The sequence below is a fragment of the Erythrolamprus reginae genome, chromosome 1 (assembly GCF_031021105.1).
Source record: "Erythrolamprus reginae isolate rEryReg1 chromosome 1, rEryReg1.hap1, whole genome shotgun sequence".
Taxonomy (NCBI): domain Eukaryota; kingdom Metazoa; phylum Chordata; class Lepidosauria; order Squamata; family Dipsadidae; genus Erythrolamprus; species Erythrolamprus reginae.
The window spans coordinates 207,151,937-207,158,244 of NC_091950.1; the positions used below are offsets into that span (position 1 = coordinate 207,151,937).

The following is a 6,308-nucleotide window of genomic DNA, read 5'->3' on the forward strand; positions in this document are numbered from 1 at the left end:
GCAACTTGAAGGTATCTGGACTTCAACTCCCAGCATTCGCTGGCTGGGGAATTCTGGGAGTTGAAGTCCAAATATCTTCAAGTTGCCAAGGTTGGGAAACACTGATCTAGTCTAACCTTCTGCCCAAACAGAAAACCCTACATTTTCCTCTACATAGAATTGAACGCACAACCTCCTGATTGTGAGGCAAGAGTTCCCATGATAGAAGTGTTCAAATACTTGAGACGCTGCCACAAAGACGAAGGGGTCAAACTATTTTCCAAAGTACCTGAAGGCTAAACAAGGAATAATGGATTGAAACTGAACAAGGAGAGATTCAACCTGGAAATAAGGGTAAATTTTTTGACAGTGAGAGCAACGAACCAATGGAAAAGCTTGCCTATAGATGTTGTGGGAAGTTGTGGAAGAAGTCCCAATATGTTACGTGACATTGCCATGATGACACAAGTTTGACACCCCTGCTATAGTCCAATGACCTCCATAATTAATTCCCAGATGACAAAGTAGGAAGCAAGGGATCCTGCATCTATACAAGGATTGGCAAGGATATACACAACTCTGACCCTCTGGAACCAGCTCCCCCCAGATATCAGAGTTGCCTCCACCCTCCTTGCCTTTCGCAAGCTCCTTAAAACCCACCTCTGTCATCAGGCATGGGGGAATAGAAATTTCCCTTCCCCCTAGGCTTATAGAATTTATACATGGTATGCTTGTATGTATAAGTGGTTCTTTAAATTGGGTTTTTTTAGATGATTTGTTTACAATGTCTTTTTATATTGTTGTTAGCCGCCCCGAGTCTTCGGAGAGGAGCGGCATACAAATCTAATAATAAATAAATAAAAATAAAATAAAAATTTCCTTATTGATTAATGTACTGATAGCCTTTAGTACTATCTCATCATCTGGGATAGCAGCAAAGTATGATGTATTGTATTGCATTTAACTGGTTGGTCATTATATAATCAAAACACCTCTTCATTATTTATGTACCTTAAAATATTTTCTGCAACTGCAGAGTGCTTATTCTGAAATGATAAATACAGCTGTCTAAAGTTGTATACCTATATATTTGAGTGAAGTGAGGGAGTAATAATATTTAATACAAGATTTAAAATTAACTACCTGGTGTTTCTGTATAGCAGAACAGCAAGACTGTGTCTAATATAAATCAGTGCATAACCTGCCATGATCATAGGTTTCTTTCTTTAACAATTTGGACAATCTAAAATAATATATGGGTATGATAAACATATATTAAAGAATCAGTGTGGTGTAATAATTAAGGCACTGGGCAGGAAATAGGAGACATGAGGAGTATTCCTGCCTTACACATAAAGCTTAACTGGGGGACCTTGGGCCATTGAGCCAGGCATTCTCTTACCAAGAAAACTGCAGGGATTATTCCAGGTGATCACCAGGAGTCAATAATGACTTGAAGCACAGACAAAAGGACAAAAAATGATTGGTACTTGTAGTTATATACAAAGAATTCATTGGTGAATCTATAATTTATGAAGAGCTTTGCCAGAAACTTCCCAGTCTTTCAAAGAATGGGACCATTCTGAATTTACATTTTGTAGAGAGCTCACCTTGTTGGCAGCCAGAAATCCCTTGCAGATCAGTTTAATGTTGCTGGATATGGTTGTCAGTATTTAACACCTGGTGTGCAAAACAAAAAAGCTACGATTGAGAAATAAAATCTGAGATCAGTATGTATGAAACAACAGGGCATGAGAGAATGTCTCTTAGAGAAACCAGAATACAGTAGACGATAATAATAATTCTGACTTTGGGCATCCCAACTGAAGGGACAAGTTTTGGGATGACTGCCTACTGTTTCCCAACTAACCTCTTTTGTCTGAGGATCCCAGCCAGCATGGCAAAAGTCCCATGGATTTGAACCCAGAATATCTGCTGGGCATCTGTTTTTTTCACACCCATGGTTACTGTATACAGAATTTCTGGAGAGATTTTTTTGCTGTTGCCCCATTTAGGACCAGGCTGCAGTGCAAAAGAAAAAGAGGTTTGCATTTATATTTCCACTCCATGCCCAAAGAGTCTTTCTACAGAGTGTGAGGAATATTTTCAGGTTAAATTCTAAGCATATTAGTGGAGGAATGAGAGGCAGAAAGGCAAAGGGAGCAGAGGAATAATAAGGCTGCAGGCAAGAGTTGAGCCGCATGCCATTTTCAAATCCATGAGATGTGAGGGGCAGCTGATGCATCTGGGGAATGCTGGTGTGGGGAACTCGGGGGGGGGGGATGCCAGCTCCCTCACTCCCAGCGGTTTCCTGAGTTGACAGGACAAATGGGCTGCTGTGAAAAGAAAAAGGAGGAAGAGGAGAAGTAGCAAATCAATGGAAGTTCTGAACAAAACCTCACCATATGGAAACTGGGCCTAGACTGCCAGGAATTGGTTTATATCTAACTTTCTTGTAGCTGCTTAGATTTCTTTGGGTATGTTAAAAAGCAACACATTTTCTTTCTTTTCTTTTTATAATTCTATAAGTTACTCTTTATTAGTGCAATGCTATGATAAGGAGAATCATCGAATTAGAAAGCATGACTGCACCATCCTCAATAAATGATAATTCAGCCTCCATTTGAAAACCTCCAGTGAAGAGGAAACTACTCCATTCATGCTGAGTGAAAACGTACTGTTAAGATGTTTTCCTAAATCCAATCTCTATCTACATCCTTGAAGTGTCATCCCAATAGTTGTAATTGTTACTATCTGGAGCAAGCAAGGACACGTCCAAACCTACAACATGACAACCCTTCTGGTATTGGAAGACAGCTACCATATCCCCTCTCAACCGTCTCTTCTGCAAGCTGAACATATCTAGGTTTTAAATGATTACTCATAGGACTTACTTTGCTCCAGTTCATTATTGCCCTGTTTAAACTGGAAGAAAAAAACCGAATTGGCAAAATTTGCTGAAAAGCAAAATGGGAATTTTCCAAACTCTATCCTAATCCTCACCTGGGTATTAAAAACCTCTACATCCATTTATTAATTTTGCTCGGGCAGGTCCTTTTAAAAGGCAATTTTAGAAGACATTTCACTGAAAAGAGAAGCACACAACAACAACAAAGCCACTCATAAATGAATTCAGTATAAATAAATGAAAGATAGGGGAGTGAAGAATGCTGCAAGTAAAAACTCCACAGAGTTGAGTTCTGCAAGTGTTCAAGTCATTTTGCTATTATTCATTTGCATTAATTTAGTGACTGACTTATTTACCGTCTCTTCCATGAAAAATACATATAAATAAACCATTCAGTAGACACTTCTGCATCACAAAAGTTTAGCCTTTGGGGCTGCAAGGGAGGGGTGTTTCCATTTATACAAGGACCTCAAAGACAGAAAGGACAGGTTCCCTAAAGTGCAACTCTCCCAAGCAGCACTTTGATGGCTCTCTGGACCTGCTTGCCTGCACTGGGGTTGTGAATGCTTGTTGCAATTGTGGTCCAGGCTATCTTGAGAAAACAATGACAGATGCCCTGAGAGTTGGGAAGAGTTGAGTCACAACCTTGAGGAAGGAGGGGAAATAATTCTCTTTCTGCTTTTTTAGAAAGCTTAACAAAAGGCCTTTCAGCGGTGCCCGGGAAAGCTCAAACACTAATTTCTTTGTGAGAGAGGCCCAAGAGAACAACATCCAAGCATTCCTGCTCCTCAGAATCTCAACAGATAGACCCTTGGGGATGGACAATAGGAAGCAAATAGCCCGTCACTGACCCGGAAACCCACTAGCCTTGTTCAGGTGTTCTTTGCTCAAGGGACAAGTGTAGAGGAAGATTATGTTGAGAACTCTGATACGGCGGTATGGATGTCACAGCCCTTCTGTCTCTGCTGTTCTATTCAAGGCTATCCTATGCAGAAAGTGGCCTTTGAGCATAACATTTTACATGCCTAGATTATGTCAGCCATAGGTCTCTGACTTGTATAATACAATTCATTATGCTTGTAAGTCATGAACAACCAGGCCCACACGTGTGCCGTTCAAACTAGTGACTCAATCATTTTATGCCTGTTCCACAGGAATATCTCCAGACTGACAGCTTTCACCTGGGGAAAATTAGATAAAACTGGAAAGGTGTGTGTGTGTGTGTATGTGTTAGTCAGATCTTGCCCTCTTGTGTTTATGTAATGAAACCACATTAATTTCTTGCTTGAGGCCTTCTGCCTGGATTGGTTGCTTTCTGCTCTCTAAGATTCTGCTAGCTCTAGAATCTTAGAAGTTAAAGTTTAGAGGTATCGGTAGTTCATCTTAAATCAGATTTGAGGCCCTCTGAATCATTTTGTGCAACCCACACAGGCGCAATTGATGTGGAATGGTGGAAATGTAGCTCTGCTCCAGAGTCAAGTTATTTCATTTACATTTAATCTGAATTCATTATCTTCAGATTTGGCTTATTGGAGAGTCCCTTGTATCAATGTAGGAAAATATGCCTGTGTTGCTGCCTCTGGTTGATGGATCTCCTATGGCAGTGATGGCAAAGCTTTTTCTCCTCGGGTGCTGAAAGCGTGGGTATGTGTGCTATCGTGCATGCGTGAGTGCCCACACCCATAATTCAATGCCTGGGTTTGGTGAAAATGGCCTCCCTTACCGCCTCCCCGGAGGCCCTCTGGAGGAGTAAAACAGTCTATTCTCCTCCCGTAGGCCCTCTGTGGGGCAAAAATGCTTCCCCCATCCCCCCAAAGACTCTCCGGAAGCCAAAAATGCCCTCCCAGAGCCTCCGGGCGAGTTGCAAATCAGCTGGCCAGCACACACATGCAGATTGGAGCTGAGCTAGGGTTATATACTGTTTTATTGCTGTTGTTAGCCACCCGGAGTCTGCGGAGAGGGGCGGCATACAGATCCAATACATAAATAAATAAATAAATAGCTTGAGTGCCAGCAGATATGGCTTTGCGTGCCACCTGTGGTACCCATGCCATAAGTTCGCCATCGCTTTCCTATGGCATTCATGATGATTTGTGTTTTGAGTATTTTGATCTAACTTCCTGTCAAGAATAGAATAGGGCCCTTGGCAACAAGGTGTGATAATTGCATTATTGTGGAAATTACTTTTTTAAATGTGGAGAGAGATTATTCTGGACATGGAGCACCCCAGTTTCTTTGCACTACAAATCCTAAAAACAGAGATATGGGCAGGATATGGCGGGGTTGTTGCCCCAAACATCTAGAGAACCCCAGTAACTTACCTTTGATGCAGGCATTTGAGTAACAGCAGTTGTTTTCAGGTTGCTGAATTACCACATCACTTTTTTCTTTGTTCTGACATAAATTAATACAACATGCTAGTGAAAAGAGCATGGAAAAGGAGGAACAAGGATTTATACCATCGTGTTGTATTCCAGCTAGTTTGGCTGAGGTAGCTTAAGATTTGGGGTAGATCTTTTAGCATTGTAGAATGTTCTGCCAATATCTCCCATTTGGCAGAACAACTTTGCCAGCGGAAGCAATGATTAAAAGATTGAAGAAGGCTCTCAGAGAAGAATGGACTTTGTCCAACATCTAATCTTCATCTCTTCCTTTTGGCACATGTGCAGGCACAGAAAAGCAGCCTTTTGCTTAAAGAGGTTGGCCCGCTGCTTCTCTTCTGATCCTCTTCTCTTCTGATCCTGAGGAGTGCACAGGATTCTTGAGCAGCTCCGCTCCGCTCTGCTTTTCCCACTAGGAATGTGTACTACCCATCTGATACAGGTGGGTAGAAGCAATCGGAGTTGCAGTTCACTGTGTCTGCAGGGCTGCAGTTTGCAAAAGGCTGACTAGCCAAGCAAAGGGGATCCGAGAGCCAAAAAAGGCCAGGAGCTCCTCCTCAAAATTTTGTCCTGGACCCTGTTATGGCAAGTAACATGCAGCTCCATGAATCATGGGAAAGGAAGAACAGCAGAGATTTTTTTCCCATGTCTCTCATCCAGGATCTGTTGTGAAAACATTGTTATGATACCATTTTCCATCTCTCCTTTCTCTGCACGTCGCTGGTGCCAGCAAATCTTGGAAGCTCCCAATTGCCTAACAAGTACAGTATGTGTATATGTGCGTTAGTTGAAAGACTGCTTGCTTGTTGTCGTACAGCCCAGTTGTCAAACATCCAAAATGTGACCATGTGACAACTGGGGGCTGGAAAGCTGCTAGAATCTGAATATGGATCATAAGTATCTTTTTGGGGGTCAATAAATTTTTGAAGGAATCACTAAGCAAGCAATTTGTAAGTCAAAGATTACATGTGGTCTTCCAAAATATATGCATGTGCTGTCACTGTAGATATTGGAAAGACAGGGTGATTGTTGAGTTTTTG

At 41.6% G+C, this 6,308-nt stretch overlaps 1 long non-coding RNA gene across 1 annotated transcript; it reads right to left on the minus strand.

Moving 5' to 3' along the window:
• Positions 1 to 1,593: 1,593 nt before the first annotated feature.
• LOC139160087 (uncharacterized) lies at positions 1,594 to 5,265 on the minus strand. The gene is made up of 3 exons (XR_011557882.1): positions 5,209 to 5,265; positions 1,850 to 2,001; positions 1,594 to 1,680 (listed from the first exon to the last, which is right to left on the minus strand). It is a non-coding gene; the product is annotated as an uncharacterized lncRNA (long non-coding RNA).
• Between the last annotated feature and the right edge of the window lie 1,043 nt (positions 5,266 to 6,308).